Source organism: Engystomops pustulosus, chromosome 9 (assembly GCF_040894005.1).
Source record: "Engystomops pustulosus chromosome 9, aEngPut4.maternal, whole genome shotgun sequence".
In the NCBI taxonomy this organism is placed as follows: domain Eukaryota; kingdom Metazoa; phylum Chordata; class Amphibia; order Anura; family Leptodactylidae; genus Engystomops; species Engystomops pustulosus.
Window position 1 is genome coordinate 76788232 of NC_092419.1, and position 18182 is coordinate 76806413.

At 46.2% G+C, this 18182-nt stretch overlaps 1 protein-coding gene across 7 annotated transcripts in view; it reads left to right on the forward strand.

Moving 5' to 3' along the window:
* The first annotated feature begins 15704 nt into the window (after positions 1–15704).
* ZMYM3 (zinc finger MYM-type containing 3) overlaps positions 15705–18182 on the forward strand; it is a 49480-nt gene continuing 47002 nt past the window's right edge. For 2 of the 7 annotated variants that reach the window (XM_072124791.1, XM_072124797.1), the window contains exon 1: positions 15757–15881. The gene's annotated coding sequence lies outside the window, so the exon portion shown is untranslated. The other 5 variants (XM_072124795.1, XM_072124794.1, XM_072124793.1 and 2 more) reach the window with 5 other exon arrangements.

Sequence of the window (18182 nt, forward strand, 5' to 3'; positions counted from 1 at the left end):
TGCTGTCGTGAATTCTGTGTTCCCGTACCCTTCTGCTTGGACCTCCTGTTGCTGACCCCGGTTTGGACCCTGACGTTGCATCTCTGCCGCCTGCCCTGACCCTGTGCCTGGACTGTGACCTCGAGCTTGACTGCTGTTTCTGTACCTCAACCTTGGCCGCCACTGCAGACAAGTCACGCCTGAGGAACGACCTGGTGGTACCACGCTGCAGCTTTGCGGCGGGCTCTAGTGAAAACCGGGTACCACTTAGACTCCGGTCCCAGGTAGTGGCTTGTGCCATCGTCTGCAGTGGTCCAGCGGATCCACATCCCGCAAGCCTGACAGTAAGATCCGGCCATGGATCCCGCCGAGGTTTCGCCTCCCAGCAAGCCAGACCTTGCCACTATTGTAATCCACCAATCCCGGCAGATTGCTGCACAGCGTGATCAATTGGAGCAAGTCACCGCCATGCTGCAACAACTACTAGCTAACCAGCAACAGGTTCCTGAGGCTGCTATTGCGACTCCTTCTGCACCGACTGCTCTACCTGCTGTTGAACCCAGAATGCGGCTGTCCATGCCCACCAAGTATGATGGCGATTCCAAGATGTGCAGGAGCTTTATAACTCAGTGCTCTCTGCACATAGAACTTATGCCAAGCCAATTTATCACGGAGCGTGCCAAGGTGGCGTTTATAATCAGCCTTCTCTCTGGGAAAGCCCTGGCCTGGGCTACTCCCCTTTTGGACCGGAACGACCCAGTCACGGCTTCCCTTGCGGCCTTTCTGTTTGAATTCCGGTCTGTATTCGAGGAACCGGCTCGGGCCTCCTCCGCTGAGTCTGCCTTGCTGAATTTACGTCAGGGGACTTCTTCCGTCGGAGAGTACGCCGTCCAGTTCCGCACCTTGGCGTCAAAACTCTCCTGGAACGACGCGGCTTTGTCGGCAGCTTTTAAGAAGGGTCTATCTTCTCAGGTTAAGGACGCACTGGCCGCTCGTGATCTGCCATCCTCTCTGAGTGACCTCATCTCTCTGGCCACCCGAATTGATGTGCGGTTCAGAGAGCGTGCTGAAGAGTCACGTTTTGAACAACTTCCACTCCGTCCACGATGCCCCCCTCGCCTAGCTCCTACCTTCCAAAGACCATTCCAGCCTCCGGTCACACTACCTGCAGAGGAGTCTATGGAAGTGGACAGAGCCTAATTGTCACCGCAGGAGCGTACCAGAAGACGCCAAGGAAACCTCTGCCTCTACTGCGCTAGTCCTGAGCATTTTCTTGGGTCTTGTCCCATTCGACCCCAACGTCCGGGAAATGCCAGCACCTAGGGTTCTTGGGAGAAGCGTCCCTAGGTGTGAGCAGTGCTTCTCCACGCTTGTTGATTCCGGTGCTTCTCAGTGTTGGTACCGGCAACCAGACCCAAGTTTCTGCCTTGCTGGACTCCGGCTCCGCGGGGAACTTCATGGATGCCGCACTGGTTTCCCGGTATCACTTTCCAGTGGTCCTACTTGATAAGCCACTGGTTATTTCCTCAGTTAGCGGACAAGTCCTCTCTGATCCGGTGCGATATCGCACTAAGCCTTTAACTATGCAAGTCGGTGCTCTACACAAGGAGAAGTTGTCCTTCCTGGTGCTACCTCGCTCTACTTCGTCTCTTCTGCTAGGTCTTCCATGGTTGCAGAGCCACGCACCAGTTCTTGATTGGAGGACGGGAGAAGTTCTTCGTTGGGATCCGGATTGTCGGTCTCGTTGCTTAGAAGTTCCTCACCCTGTACCTGACTTGCCAACTACCTTGGGCGACAAGTCTCTGAAGAACCTTCCTGCGTGCTACCGAGACTATGCCGACGTTTTTTCTGAGAAGCAAGCGGAGGTTCTGCCTCCACACCGTGCCTATGACTGCCCCATCGACTTGCTACCGGGTACGTCTCCTCCTCGAGGACGAGTGTACCCGTTATCAGTGCCTGAGACCGAAGCCATGTCTGCCTACATAAAGGAAAATTTGGAGAAAGGATTCATCCGGAAGTCTTCTTCCCCCGCTGGAGCTGGTTTCTTCTTTGTATCCAAGAAGGATGGGTCCCTCCGTCCGTGCATTGATTACCGCGGCCTCAATAAAGTCATGATAAAAAACCGCTATCCCTTGCCTCTCATCACCGAACTCTTTGACCGCCTACGGGGTGCCAAGGTTTTCACCAAGCTGGATCTGCGAGGGGCATACAACCTCATTCGTATTCGGGAAGGCGACGAGTGGAAGACAGCTTTCAATACCCGTGATGGCCATTTTGAGTATTTGGTGATGCCCTTTGGAGTCTGCAATGCTCCAGCGGTTTTTCAAGAATTTGTTAACGACATTTTCAGAGACTTGCTCTACTTTTGTGTCATAGTCTACTTAGACGATATTTTGGTGTTTTCCCCAGATCTACAGTCTCATCAGACCCACGTCCGACAGGTTCTCCGACGCTTAAGGACCAACCGTTTATATGCCAAACTCGAGAAATGCCTATTTCACCAGAGTAGGCTTCCGTTTCTGGGATACATCATTTCGGATAAAGGACTTCAGATGGACCCTTCCAAGTTGGCAGCTGTACTTCAGTGGCCTCGCCCAGTCGGGTTACGTGCCATACAAAGATTTCTGGGCTTCGCCAATTATTATCGACAATTCATTCCTCACTTCTCCTCCCTGGTGGCTCCCATCGTGGCATTGACTAAGAAGGATGCCAACCCGAGACTATGGCCTCTGGCTGCTGAAGAGGCCTTCACTAGGTTGAAGTCTGCCTTTGCTTCTGCGCCAGTACTCACAAGGCCTGACACGGAGAGGTCTTTCCAATTAGAGGTTGACGCCTCATCCGTGGGTGACGCCTCACTCAGAAGGGGCCCAAGGGTCGTACCCTCACCTGCGTTTTTTTCTCAAAGACTTTCACACCTGCCGAAAGAAATTATTCCATTGGTGATCGGGAACTCTTGGCCATAAAGTTAGCTTTGGAGGAATGGCGCTATCTACTGGAGGGAGCTCGTCATCCGGTTCATATTTATACCGACCACAAGAACCTCCTGTATCTCCAGACCGCTCAGCGTCTTAATCCTCGACAGGCTCGTTGGTCTCTCTTCTTCTCCCGATTTGATTATTTAATACATTTCCGTCCTGCAGAGAAGAACGTTAAAGCCGATGCCCTCTCTCGTGCTTCAGATGTGGTTGAAGAAGATCCCGTTCCTAGTCCTCCGGAACGACTGGTTCAGGCTGCTCCAGTGGATCTCCGGCAGCTTCCACCAGGCAAGACGTATGTCCGACCTGCTCTTCGGAAGAGAATTTAAACTTGGGGACATTGCTCTTGTGTGGCTGGGCACCCTGGAGTGCAGCGTTCTATAGCCTTCATTTCCCGTTACTATTGGTGGCCAGACCTGGCCAAGGATGTGCGGGATTTTGTGGGTTCCTGCATTTCCTGTGCTCGTAATAAGCCATCTCGCCTTAAACCTGCTGCCGTTGCCGATACCCAGCCACCCGTGGACACACATAGCCATGGACTTCATCACAGACCTTCCATTGTCCTCTGGAAATACTGTCATTTGGGTGGTAACTGACCGGTTCTCTAAAATGTCCCATTTTATCCCATTGCCTGGACTGCCATCTGCACCACGCCTAGCCAGTTTATTCTTCAGTCACATCTTTCGACTGCATGGATTGCCATTACACATTGTTTCGGATCGAGGGGTTCAGTTTGTCTCCCGCTTCTGGCGATCTCTGTGTAGCCAATTACAGGTGAAACTGGACTTTTCCTCTGCATACCATCCACAGTCTAATGGACAAGTAGAGAGAGTCAACCAAACTCTAGGCTGCTATCTTCGCCATTTTGTTTCGGCCCGCCAGGACGACTGGTCCGCTTTATTGCCATGGGCGGAGTTCTCATACAATTCCTTGAACTCTGAGACTTCTGGTTCTTCTCCCTTCTTCATGGTGTATGGACAGCATCCACGTCCTCCTCTTCCTCTACCTGTGCCCACTGATGTTCCTGCTGCTGATGTGCTGATACGAGATCTGAAGACCATCTGGGAGCAGACTCGCCTTTCTTTGCTGCGGGCCTCTACTCGCACTAAACTCCAGGCCGACAAAAAACGCAGGCCTTCTCCAGTCTTTTCTCCTGGTGACAAGGTCTGGTTATCCGCTAGATACATCCGGTTGAAGATTCCTGGGTACAAGCTTGGTCCTCGATTCTTGGGTCCTTTTGTGGTTCTTTCCCGCATAAATCCAGTCTCCTACAAACTGCGTCTTCCCTCCACCATGCGCATCCCAAACTCCTTCCATGTCTCCCTACTTAAGCCTGTCATCCTGAACCGCTTCTCCCGGCAGGTACCTCCGCCTGCTCCAGTGGCTGACTCCTCGGACGTTTATGAGGTGAAGGAGATCGTCGACATGAAGATGGTGAGAGGGAAGCGGTTCTTCTTGGTTGACTGGAAGGGGTTCGGGCCAGAAGAGAGATCCTGGGAGCCTGAAGACAACATCCTGGACCATGACCTCCTACAGAAGTTTCTACAGCCCAAGAGGAGGGGGAGGCCGAAGGGGGGGGGGTACTGTCACGGGTGGTCCCGCGACTCATATCACGGGTCGCGGGCTCACCCGTGCTCCCCGGGGCTCGCTGGCGCAGCTCACCTCTCCCCGTTCCTGTGTCTCCGTCTGGCTCCGTGCGTGCGCGTCCCCGTCTCCTAGGGCGCGCGCACGGCACCTTCAGAAGATTTAAAGGGCCAGCGCACCGCTGATTGGAGCGCTGGCTGAACACTTCACCTTTAAAAGGCAAGTACCTCCCTTATTACCTTGCCGGATCTTTGTGCCTCACAGCCTTAGAGAAAGCTCTGTTGCGATTTGCCTGCGTTCCAGTGTCTTCTGCGTTCCTGTGTTTTCTGCGTGCCTGACTCCTTCCGTGTTCCTGTGTTACCTGACTACCTTCGTGTTCCCGTGTACCAGTGTCCCTCCGTATTGCTGTCGTGAATTCTGTGTTCCCGTACCCTTCTGCTTGGACCTCCTGTTGCTGACCCCGGTTTGGACCCTGACGTTGCATCTCTGCCGCCTGCCCTGACCCTGTGCCTGGACTGTGACCTTGAGCTTGACTGCTGTTTCTGTACCTCAACCTTGGCCGCCACTGCAGACAAGTCACGCCTGAGGAACGACCTGGTGGTACCACGCCGCAGCTTGTCTAACCCGCTTTGCGGCGGGCTCTGGTGAAAACCGGGTACCACTTAGACTCCGGTCCCAGGTAGTGGCTTGTGCCATCGTCTGCAGTGGTCCAGCGGATCCACATCCCGCAAGCCTGACAAAATTAAATTCTTTTGTCTTGTTGGTAGGGCAAAAAGAGAGGCCTTTACTGAAGAGTGAGAGGAGAGATTGCACTTGTTGTTGAGTTATTCCCAAGCTATTAGTTTTTTTTGTTGTTTTTGTTTGGCTCATTCGCTTTTTCCTCTTATGGTTTTTTTTTCTTTTTTGTCCCATGTTGGTCTTTGAGAAGTTGGCAAACACCGCTTTCAGGCTCCTGATAATTGGTATAATCTCGTCTCTTAAAGGTGGAGCTTTCGAGTTGTGGGGAAACTCTAAAAAAGATGGCATGAGACTGCTAGAGAGTGATAGATCTGAGGTTTGGTGAATTTGATTGGACATATCTTGTTTTGATCTCCTTGCATGGTAGGCAGTGTTCCTGAAATAGTCTCAGGGGAATTCTGATCATGAACCATCAGTGATATTAATTCTGCTGGTAGGGTGATTTCTATGGTGCCTGACAGTGTTATTTGGGTAGAAGCTAGGAAAATCGGTGATGTAAGGTCTGATTCACAACAAAGATTGTTTGTTGGGGTGGGTTTTTTATTAGTAGAATTTCAATAGTATTGTTAGTTGTGGTGGTATTTCTTACAGTCCCTACTGGAGGTGTGTTCTTTTGGGGTTTGCTTTTATGGTTTTGATTGGTATACACCCTATTTCTATTTTCATAATGGCAGAGTAGGGTATGAGGGATTTTGGTCAATGGAGGGGGTTGGATGATGGTGGTCTTTAATTTCTGTGGTTTATTAGTGGTTGTGTTTCCATCTGTCTGTGTGTCTGGGTCTGGTTTCCAGATTCTATGTAAATCGTCCTCATAGTCTAATCTGTCTCTGGATAGCTTTTTGGAATTTCTAAAAATGATCTCATGTTCCATAGATTTGAGGCAATGTGATGTGGATAGATTAAGTGTGTGATCGTCAGGATGGCAAGAGAAGGTTTCGAGGATTTCCCTAATTGCATCAATTTTATTAGTTACTTCCTCGACTAAAAATGATCTCTTTTGAATAAATCTCATGATCATGCCCCTAGAGCACTCCTCAGAGTCATTAGGAAAAGAGGATTGGAAGGAAATATCTAACGTATGTTGTATTTCAACTCTTAATATGTTTTCCAGTTTCAGGAATAAGCTCGTCATGTTCTTTGTTTGTGAGTCACTAAAGGTGGCTGCTATGGTTGTGTTGTCGTTTGGGGAATGATTCGTCTGAGAAAATTTACGGATCAGTGACTCTTGAACGGAGCAAGCGCCAGAAGCGCCTTACGTGTACAGGGTATTTCTGGTGATTCAGACCCCCCGCGGCACTTACCAGGGGGGTCCGCTGCTCCGATCGCAGCCCCGGGGTCTGCCAGGGTCTGCCAGAGCATGCTGCGCGATCCTCTTCCGGAGCCGGGTCCTGCGCAGCATGCTCAGTGTGTTACAAAACAGTGTAATATATCTGTATTACACTGTGTTAGGTGAAGAACAGCTTGAACAAGCGATAAGAGGACTGCTTGTTCGAGCCAACCTGTAGAAGTAAAGAATTAAAGTTAACAACACAAAATAAAAACACTTTTTAATAAAAAAAATTATTTAAATAAAGTTAAAGTCCCCTGAACACAAACATTGCCTGTACACATCTAATAACACGTCTAATAAAGTAAAAAAAAACACTTAATCACCAAAAAACCCAATAAACACCAATAACTCAGAAACATTATTTGACCCGCTCGGTGAATGCCATGAAAACAAAACCCGAAAAACTCGCCAAAAATTTTAATTTTTCAAGTAAAATTGTAAAAATATATTAAAAAAACTATATCAATGAGGTATCACCGTAATCGGAGTGATATATTGAATAAAGATAATATAGTATTTTTAGTGTATGACCCCCAAAAAGAGCAAAAAGAAAGGAAACCAAAATTGACAATTTTCTTTTCCTCTATACATTCAAGAGTTAATAAAATCTCATCAATAACCTACAGACCCACTAAAATGAAGTATTTGTAAAGTGCATCTCATGTCGCAAAATATAAGCCCTTATATGTCCAAATTGCAAAAAAAATAAAGATTGTATAGCCATTATAAAGTGACAATGCATAATCTGCTCTGAATGGCGCAGCTTCCCTTTGATGCCCTGTGTGTGCCCATACAGCAGGTGACCACCACATATGGGGTATTGTTATACTCGGGAGGGATTGGGTATCAAACTTTGTGGAGCGTTTTGGTATTTTATCCAATGGAATTTGTACATTTTATGAAAAACACATTCATTTAGCCAAAAAAATTTCAATTTCAAAATTGCATCCGATTTTGTTCTAACCCCTGTAAAACAATTAAAGGATTAACAAACTTTATTAAAGTTGTTTTACGTACATTGAGGGGTGTAGTTTCTATAATGGGGTAATTTATGGGGTTTTACTTTTATTTGGACCTCTTAAAGTGACTTGAAACCTGAGCAGGACTCTCAATAGAAGGTTTTTGCATTTTTTATGAATTTTATGAATTTTTATATGAATTTTAAAAATCACACTTAACGTTCAAAGCCCCATAACATCTTACAAAAATGAGAGTATGCATAAAAAACCATATAGATAGATAGATGTTTGGTGAATGTTAGTTATTAAGTTTTTTTGCTGTTATGACTATGTATGGAAAAAGTAGAACATTTAGAATTTCGAAAATTTTTCCAAATTTTTACCAAATATCGATTTTTTTTTTTCATAAATAAACGCAAAACATGCCACCAAAATTTTTCAACTAACATGAAGTACAAAGTGTCACAAGAAAACAATATCAAAATACCTTGGATACGTTAAAGCGTTCCAAAGTTATAACCACTTAGGCCCCTTCCACACTGGCGTTTTTCTCGCGCGAGTTCTGCGCGTGCATTTGACGCGCAGAACTTGCATTGCACTCTGTCCCATTGTATTCAATGGGTCTTTCTTCATTAGCGTTGGTTTTCACGCGCGTGCTTGCGTTAGTTTTTCCCGCCCCATTCAAGTCTATGGAGATGCATCAAGAACGCATTGCACTCGCAATCATTGCAAGTGCAATGCGAGTGCAATGCGTTTTAAACGTAAGGGTTGCTAGGTGACCAGAATAACAGTATTTCCCCTGCTCGAGAACGATCATTTAATTAAAAAAACACAATGAAGAACAGTGAAGAATAAAATAAAAACAGTGAACACAGTGAACACAGGATCATTTAAGAGAAAAACACAGTGCAGAACACAGTGCAGAATAGATTACAGATGTTCGGCACATCTGCTTACTTGTCGGGAGATACACGCGGAACGGTGCGCCCAAAATAGCATGTGAAGAACAATATATATGTGTGAAGAACACATTGCAGATGTATTTAAACAGAACAGATTCCTATGGACCATCCAGATAGACACAGGCAATTGATTAAAAGAGAAAATTACTGGATCCTTAAGATGAACACAATGGGGCACATCTACTTACCCGTCGCGATCCCCGAGGTGCGTTGTCTGACGAGGATTCGGAACTGCCACAATTCACTAAGATCATGCGTCCAATTTCCTGCATGTGTCGCTTCCTCACTCAGGCACGCTGTAGTTCACCATTTTCTTCCCGGTGCATGGCTTGCGACACAATTTTGAATGTTAAATCCCGTGCGTTGTCCGAATCCATCGGATTGTCCGTACTGTTACCATTGTTTACCATTTATACTGTTTACCATTTATAAACTACCTCATTAGTACTTTTTACTGCCTATTATTCATTGATATTTACATTTTTAATATTATGTTTTTATATGAAAGTGTTATTTTTTACATGCACATTTATTTATATATATTGCTACAGTAGCAATTGGTCTATTTTGCACTCTGGGACCAATTCTTTGTACTTTTATTTCTCATTCTGATTAGAACATTGTGTAATTATATGGACTTGAGGGAGCCGTACGCCCCCGAAACGCATCGATTGATCTTCTATCCAGGCATATGTGCTTTCGGGACACATGAACAAGCAACATCGTGCCTTACCACCACCATCTGGAACACTGGACTTATAGTGCTTTCTAATATGTTTTGACTGGACCTTTGATGCGCTGTGTTATATATTTTTTTCTTTTATCTACTTAATGATTGGATGAGAGAGACAAACACTTAATTTTTGCAGCTTGTCACGTAGTCCTGTCCTTTCTTAGGCTACATTCACACTACAGTATGGGGGACGTATATACGGCACACGTGCGGCACCGTACCGCTCCGTAGCCCGGGGAAAGATAGGACCTGTCCTATCTTTCCCCGTATTACGGCGCCGTGCGCCATTAGTTTCTATGGAGAGGGGCGGGGGTGAGCTGCGCTCACCTCCTCCTCCTCTCCCCGCGCTGCCGTGAGCCCGCCGTACTACGGTGCGGCGGGCTCACGGCAGTGTGAATTTAGCCTTAGGCCCCATGCACATGGCTGTATATACGCCTGCAATACGGCCCCATGTATTCCAGTGAGCAATAGGGCCATCCATGTACCTTACGCGAGCCATATAAAAATATAGAGCATGTCCTATTTTCCACCGTATTTTCGTTCCCATTCATGGGAATGTATGAAATACGGGCTAAATACGTGCTGCATACGGCTGTGTACCGTATGCTGCCGTCTATACGTGCAGTATCCACAACCGTTTGCATGAGGCCTTACTTTGGGTTTAGTACCAAAATGTTCCAGTTGAAACTACAGAAGGCAACCACACATGGAGGGTATGAAATGAATCTGCAAAATTGTAGCAGAAACCCAACTCCTGCTGCGGAACATCACTAGCTCTAAATCCTCTGGTTACACAAGGCTTGGGAGGACCATTCTATGACAGTGCCTTGACAAATGGTGGAATGCTGGAGATGCAGTTGGAGGGAGCCACAGGAGTAGATCACCAGCCTGGATGCAAAGGGCAGACTGGGAGATAGCTGTGTCCTAGAAGGATGCTTCAGCTTGTCCTGGGTTGCTTCAGATATCACCCTTGAAGGTAGGATGATACCCCTTTCCTCTCACTAACTAACTCACTCCACTCAGGCAGGGAGCTGAGCTCTCCTGCTCTGGTCTGGTGTGCTGGCTGCACTGAATCCTCTCTACTCTGATCTGAGAGAGCCCTTGAACTTTCCTGACCAGGGGTTTTATTACTCCCACTGGTCAGGTGGTGGTTACTCCTCCAATTGCATCCCAGCTTACAGATACAATACATGAACTGATGTGATCACATTCTACACCTAACTCCTGCCTTACCAGGCAGACTCCAGGTGCGCAGATCTCTACTAGCGGCAGCAGCGGCAGAAGTTGGACACTGCAGGTGAGTAAACGATTTTTAAGGAGGGGGCCTTAATAAAATATGGAAGAGGGGGTGACCTTAAAAAAATATAGAGGGGGGGGGGGGGCTTAATAAAATATGGAGAGGGATGGCAGTTTGCATGGGGGCCCTTAATAAAATATGGAGATGGGGGGGGGTGGCAGTGTGCATGGGGGGGGCCTTAATATTATATGGCGGGGGATGGCAGTGTGCATGGGGCCCTAAAAATAATATGGAGGGGGGGATGGCAATGTGCATGGGGGGGCCTTAATAAAATATGGAGGGGGGGCGGCAGTGTGCATGGGTGGCCTTAATAAAATATGGAGGAGGGAATGATAGTGTGCATGGGGGGGGGCAGTGTGTATGACATTGTTTTATCCAGGTGACATTATACTGTAACTGTGGTATTTTTAGGGGCGCAGTGAGGGGACTCTGCTTCCCAGAGCTGAACACATATGCCAGAAAATTCTGCAACCAGATTTTACAACGATTCTGGCGTGAAGGAGAAGACCATACACCTGTGAGGTACTAGATCCTACTTCTTCCTGTGTCAGATCAGTATTGTAGTCACTGACTAACCTAGTGTGAGAAAGGTCTCAGCTTATGTACTGTTACATATATAGGGTGAGAGAGCCAGGTGTAACTTGTCAATTTGGTGTGGGGACGCCAGAGTAGGGTCATCAGTTCTTATAAAGGTTTTCAGCATTAACTTATTGGAAGGTTGGTGACAGTGCGAACACTTACATCCCTAACCACAGCCCAGCCACCAGGAGAAGCCTGGGAAACTAGGGGTATCTCTTATACTATTCCTATCATTAATGCCCTGAGATAACGTCACCGCTGCAGCCCCTGTACTCAAACCAAGAGCCCAGCAATAGCAGAGAGGGAGGGAGAAAGGGATTCGCTGACCCCCACATCCACTGCCCTAGTGATTCATAGTATCATAGTATCATAGTATATAAGGCTGGAAGGAGACGCAAGTCCATCAAGTCCAACCTTTAAGAATTAAATAAATGTTTTATCCCCATAACCGGTGATATTTTTTCTCTCCAGAAAGGCATCCAGGCCTCTCTTGAACATGTACATAGAGTCCGCCATAACAACCTCCTGCGGCAGAGAGTTCCACAGTCTCACTGCTCTTACAGTAAAGAACCTTTGTCTATGTTGATGGTAGAATCGCCTCTCCTCTAGGCGTAGAGGATGCCCCCTTGTCCTGGTCACAGGCCTAGGTATAAAAAGATCTTTGGAGAGATCCTTGTACTGTCCGTTCAGGTATTTGTACATTGTAATGAGGTCTCCCCTCAGTCGTCTTTTTTCTAAACTGAATAATGCCAAATTTTGTAATCTGTCAGTGTATTCTAGTTCCCCCATTCCCCTAATAATCCTGGTTGCTCTCCTCTGCACCCGTTCCAGTTCAACTATATCCTTTTTATACACTGGTGCCCAAAACTGTACACAATATTCCATGTGTGGTCTGACCAGGGATTTGTATAAGGGCAAAACTAAAATTAAGTTTACCATCCACCAATACCCCCAAGTCCTTTTCAGCTTCAGTTTTACTAAGTAATTGACCGTTTAGAACATAATTATACTTTTTGTTTCCATGGCCCAAGTGCATAACTTTACATTTATCTACATTAAACCTCATCAACCATTTCTCTGCCCACTCCTCAAGCTTCCACAAATCCCTCTGTAATGCTAGACTATCGACCTCAGTATTTATTACTTTACACAGCTTAGTATCATCTGCAAATATTGAAACTTGACTGTGTAAACCCACTACAAGGTCATTAATAAAAATATTAAAAAGAAGTGGCCCCAATACTGACCCCTGTGGCACTCCACTGGTAACATCAACCCAATCTGAGAATGTGTCATTAATGACGACCCTCTGTTTTCTATCACTAAGCCAATTACTTACCCAAATACACAGATTTTCTCCTATTCCCAGCAGTCTCATTTTATATACCAACCTTTTATGTGGCACGGTGTCAAATGCCTTTGAGAAGTCCAGATATACAACATCCACAGCGTCCCCCAGATCCAGTCTTGAACTTACCTCCTCGTAGAAACCAATCAGATTAGTCTGACAGGACCGTTCTCTCATAAATCCATGCTGACGCTGGGTTATAAGGTTGTGCACAGTGAGATACTCCAGGATAGCATCTCTGATAAACCCCTCAAATATTTTCCCCACCACAGCAGTTAGACTCACGGGTCTGTAGTTTCCAGGATCACTATTTGATCCTTTTTTGTATATTGGTACCACATTTGCTATGCGCAATTCCTGTGGAACATAACCAGTCCTAAGTGAATCTTCAAATATTAAAAATAACGGTCTGTCTATCACCATACATAATTCATGCAGAACCCGGGGGTGTATGCCATCTGGCCCAGGTGATTTATCTATCTTAGTGGTTGCGAGGCGGCGCCGTACCTCTTCCTGGGTTAAACTGTTGACATTATAAAAAGAATTAACATTATTCCTCATTGTGTTTTCCACCAGGGGATTTTCCTGGGTAAAGACAGTTGAGAAGGCGACATTCAGTAGATTGGCCCTTTCCTCATCTCCTTCCACCATGACCCTCATGTTATTTCTAAGGGGACCCACACTCTCTGTTTTTAGTTTCTTATCATTTATATACTTGAAAAATAATTTGGGATTATTTTTGCTCTCCCTGGCAATATTTCTTTCAGTCTCTATTTTTGCGGCCTTTATCTGCTTTTTACAGGATTTATTTTTCTCTCTATAATCCTGTAATGCCTCATCACTACCTTCACGTTTTAGCACCTTAAACGCTTTATCTTTCTCGCTTATTGCTTTCCTTACAAGACTAGTTAGCCACATAGGGTTTTTCTTGTTCCTTTTATGCTTTTTCCCATAAGGTATATGTTTCTCACAGGAAAAAGTCCCATTTTGGGGGGGGGCTTTTGTCTTTTAGAACATTATCCCAGTCTATGCCTTTAAGGTCATCCCTTAGTTGATGAAAATTTGCCCTCCTGAAGTTTAGAGTGTTGGTTGCCCCTTCACTAACGCTCTTAGTAAAGCGTAATACAAAATCAATGATATTATGATCACTATTCCCCAGGTTCCCCCCAACCTGTAGTTTTGATACCCTATCAGGTCTGTTGGTTAGGATAAGGTCCAGCAGTGCCCCCCCTCTTGTTGGCTCCAGGACTATTTGCGACAGGTAATTGTCTTTTGTTGTTGACAAGAACCTGCTGCCTTTGAAGGACCTGCAGGTTTCTGCCCCCCAGTCAATATCTGGGTAATTGAAGTCTCCCATGATAAGTACTTCACCATGCTTTATGCCAGAATATTTCTATGTAGTAGTAGGTGGGCCCCAGGTACCCCTGATTGTGCACATGACATGCTGTGTGCCAGGGATAGAGAGGGGCTACATTGCTCTCTGTATAACATGTATATGTGGGGTCCTCAGAGCAGGCCTCCATTACTATGTGGAGATATACATTGCTCTCTGTATAACATGCATATGTGGGGTCCTCAGTGCAGGCCTCCATTACTATGTGGAGATATACATTGCTCTCTGTATAACGTGCATATGTGGGGTCCTCAGTGCAGGCCTCCATTACTATATGGGGATATAAATTGCTCTCTGTATAACACATACATGTGGGGTCCTCAGTGCAGGCCTCCATTACTATATGGGGATATACATTGCTCTCTGTATAACATGTACATGTGGGGATGTACATTGCTCTCTGTATAACATGTATATGTGTGGTCCTCAGTGCATGTCTCCATTACTATGTGGGGATATACATTGCTCTCTGTATAACATGTATATTTGGGGTCCTCAGAGCAGGCCTCCATTACTATGTGGGGATATACATTGCTATCTGTATAACATGTATATGTGGGGTCCTCAGTGCAGGCCTCCATTACTATATGGGGATATAAATTGCTCTCTGTATAACACATACATGTGGGGTCCTCAGTGCAGGCCTCCATTACTATATGGGGATATACATTGCTCTCTGTATAACATGTATATGTGGGGTCCTCAGTGCATGTCTCCATTACTATGTGGGGATATACATTGCTCTCTGTATAACATGTACATGTGGGGATATACATTGCTCTCTGTATAACATGTATATGTGGGGTTCTCAGAGAAGGCCTCCATTACTATGTGGGGGCATACATTGCTATCTGTATAACATGTATATTTGGGGTCCTCAGTGCATGTCTCCATTACTATGTGGGAATATACATTGCTCTCTGTATAACATGTATATGTGGGGTTCTCAGAGCAGGCCTCCATTACTATGTGGGGGCATACATTGCTATCTGTATAACATGTATATGTGGGGTCCTCAGAGCATGCCTCCATTACTATGTGGGAATATACATTGCTCTCTGTATAACATGTATATGTGGGGTTCTCAGAGCAGGCCTCCATTACTATGTGGGGGCATACATTGCTATCTGTATAACATGTATATGTGGGGTCCTCAGAGCATGCCTCCATTACTATGTGGGGATGTACATTGCTCTCTGTATAACATGTACATGTGGGGATATACATTGCTCTCTGTATAACATGTACATGTGGGGATGTACATTGCTCTCTGTATAACATGTACATGTGGGGATGTACATTGCTCTCTGTATAACATGTACATGTGGGGATGTACATTGCTCTCTGTATAACATGTACATGTGGGGATGTACATTGCTCTCTGTATAACATGTACATGTGGGGATGTACATTGCTCTCTGCTGTTGCAGGGGGAAGGAGAAACAGTTGCGCACAGCAGCCAATCCTTCTATAGGCTGTGATAAGAGCCGGGATGTGATTGGTCCAGATGTGCACTTTCATCTTACACTACTCTTAATAAATCTCCCGCTTGTTCCTGGAGCAGAGTAAATGTATAGTCAGATTCACACATATATGTTTATACACATTATTGAGGGATTGTCTTGTATGTTATAAAGTGACGGGTTACCCTTCACCTTTGGCCACTTAAAACCCCGGGGTGACATGCCGCCCGCTCTCTGGTTAGCAGTGCCGCCAGAGAAGGCCCCAGCAGTCCGCACCTCATTGCGCCTGCGCAGATCTCCCGTGTAGTCCCACCCTCCACAACCACTGCTGAGTTCTCAGCTAATTACTGGAGGTCTAAACTCCGCCCCTGGCGCTTAACCCCGCCCTCGTCCGCGGAAGCGCGCCTGTCCTGCTACAGGTTTGAGATCGCGCTTAAAGGGACCGCAGCGGGGGCGCGCCTGAGAGAGAGCGACAGAGTGCGTGAGACAGCCAGAGACGTTGAGATAGAGACCTCTCGAGAGTGCGGCTGCGCCAGAGACTGTATGTGGTAAAGAGAGAGCGGCTGCCGCTTGCTCATAGTCACTGGACGTGGTCCGAGGAGGGGGGTTGGGAAAACACCCGCCAAGGGGTGGGGAGCGAATCCCGTGAAGGTATGGTTTGTGGGAGACACGGCGGCAAATAGAACAGTGGAGGTAAGGAGGGCTGCAGGCAGCTGGCCTGCTCCGGGAGCCCGACAACGTGCACAACACCCGTTGGTGGGTGGGGCGATGATCCGGCGCTACTCGGGCTGGGGATGTGTGCTCTGAACATGTGAGGTCGCTCCCGGCCAGAGTGTAAGGCGGGAGAGGGGCTGGGGGGAGGCAGGAGCTGGGTGGGGTGCAGGGTGCATGTATTGGGGTGCTGGGAGCATGCAGCATATTCGGGGGCTCCTCAATCCTGTGAATTGGGGGAGGGGTGAGGCCCGGGGGCACTGGCAGGGGAGACCCTTAGGGCATGCTGCTGGGTGATAGTAGGATCACCATTGTATCAGCTAGAAGATGGCAGAATTATTGGTGTGAACAGATGATCTGGGATTGCTGGAAGGTCTCTGGACCTGCATAATGTGGTGTCATATACCTCCTATACATACAGTGTGCTAGTAATCCCGATATATAGATAAGTGTCAATATAACCCCAGAAAAGTAAAAATGTGCTTCTCTTACTTAGGAAAGTTGGATGACAACCAATATGGCTGCCATTATTATGCTGGCAGTAGTAGTCCTCCTGGTTGTGTGCAGGGTCTGGAGGCTGGGTAGGCTTCACCGTGTTTGCCGTGCTGACTACCCAACTCCCATTGATATGCCGATATAGGGTTATCCCATTAAATTAACCCCACAGCAATGGTGGGGACAAGGCCATACTTCAATAGGGAAGATAAGGGGACCACATTTTTCAGAAAACCGAGTGTTCCCATCAGTGTGACCCCCAGTGTTCAGGCACTTCATGCAAATGCAGTTGACAATGTGTATAGTAGGAGACCCAGTTATAATAAGCAGCAATAATCTCCACAAGGGGGTCTCTTTCTATTGTTATTACATATTAGCTATATGTTATATCTAGATGACTTCTATGTTCTATTTTTCTTTAGAAAATAATGAATGGAGAGAAAACATTGATTGTGACATCTATTCAAAGTCCTTTCTAGTTTTAGGGAACCTAGTATGGACCCTGATCACTGTACCACCTAGATTATAGGCACTGGCTGTATTCTAATTTGCTTCAGTTTTCTGAATCTCCTTCCATAAACTCTGCATTTCCAAGACTGTGTGTATGAAGGGTCTGGTTTGCTGCTTTTGTAACTTTTTTTCAGCCTTATTTATGTTATTTACCGATTCTTTTTAGGGGTATTTTCATAGGACCCACAGGATATCAAATGGTCACAATTGCACCCTATTGATAATGACAGGGTCCCCTCACTGTCTGTCTGAAGTGGTGGTGGAAAATCTGTCTCTTTTTGGTGAACTGGATCAGCTGGCTCCTCTGGCTTCTGAATGGTTCTCTATGGAGCGTATTATAGGGAGCAGCAATGCAGTCAGTAAAACCTCCCCAAGAAACATTCTAACCTAATAAAATTGGGACATTTAAGGGACAGAGTTTACAATAAAGGGATATGGTTAAGAGCCATCGGCTCATGGTATTCAACATAAAGAGCTGGTTCATTCATGAATGACCCATAACTAGAATAGAGACGCACAGTAGACTTGGTATGAATGCTCCCTTAATGGTCTTCTCTGATCATGGGCAGTCCAGATTGCTGGGTTGTCCCTGATCTATAGAACAGTGGGCCGCTAGTCCTACTTGGATCTCCTGTACTGCTGGCTTTCTTTGAGTCCAAAAGCAGTCTGAGGAATAATGCAGAAAAACATTTGTAATTTGTAGACCCCCATTATCATGATCTGTAAATGTTAGGACTTCTAATTGAAAAGTACCTTCTTTTCTTTTGTCTCGCCTCTAGTGCCCCTTTAAAGGTGCTTTAACTTCTTGGCTAAAATTATTTTTCAGTAGTTTCCCTTTAAATCTGTCTTAAATAGGACCTGTCACCCATAATTTTGGCACTAGTGCTTAAAGGACACCTGTCATCAGGTCTCTGCCACTAGTCCTGTCACCTCTACCTGTTGGAGCAGCTCACAAGGATCCCATCACAGCCTTTATCTAGTTATTTCATACATTATTCATTGTAAAATCATCTATTCTTTATTATGTAAATGAGGCTGGTCACATGGTCAGAGGCAGTGATGTCACCCCTGTTCCCCCTCCCCTCTCCTCCCCCTGCTCATGTCTGTGTGTAATGTATAGTAAAGC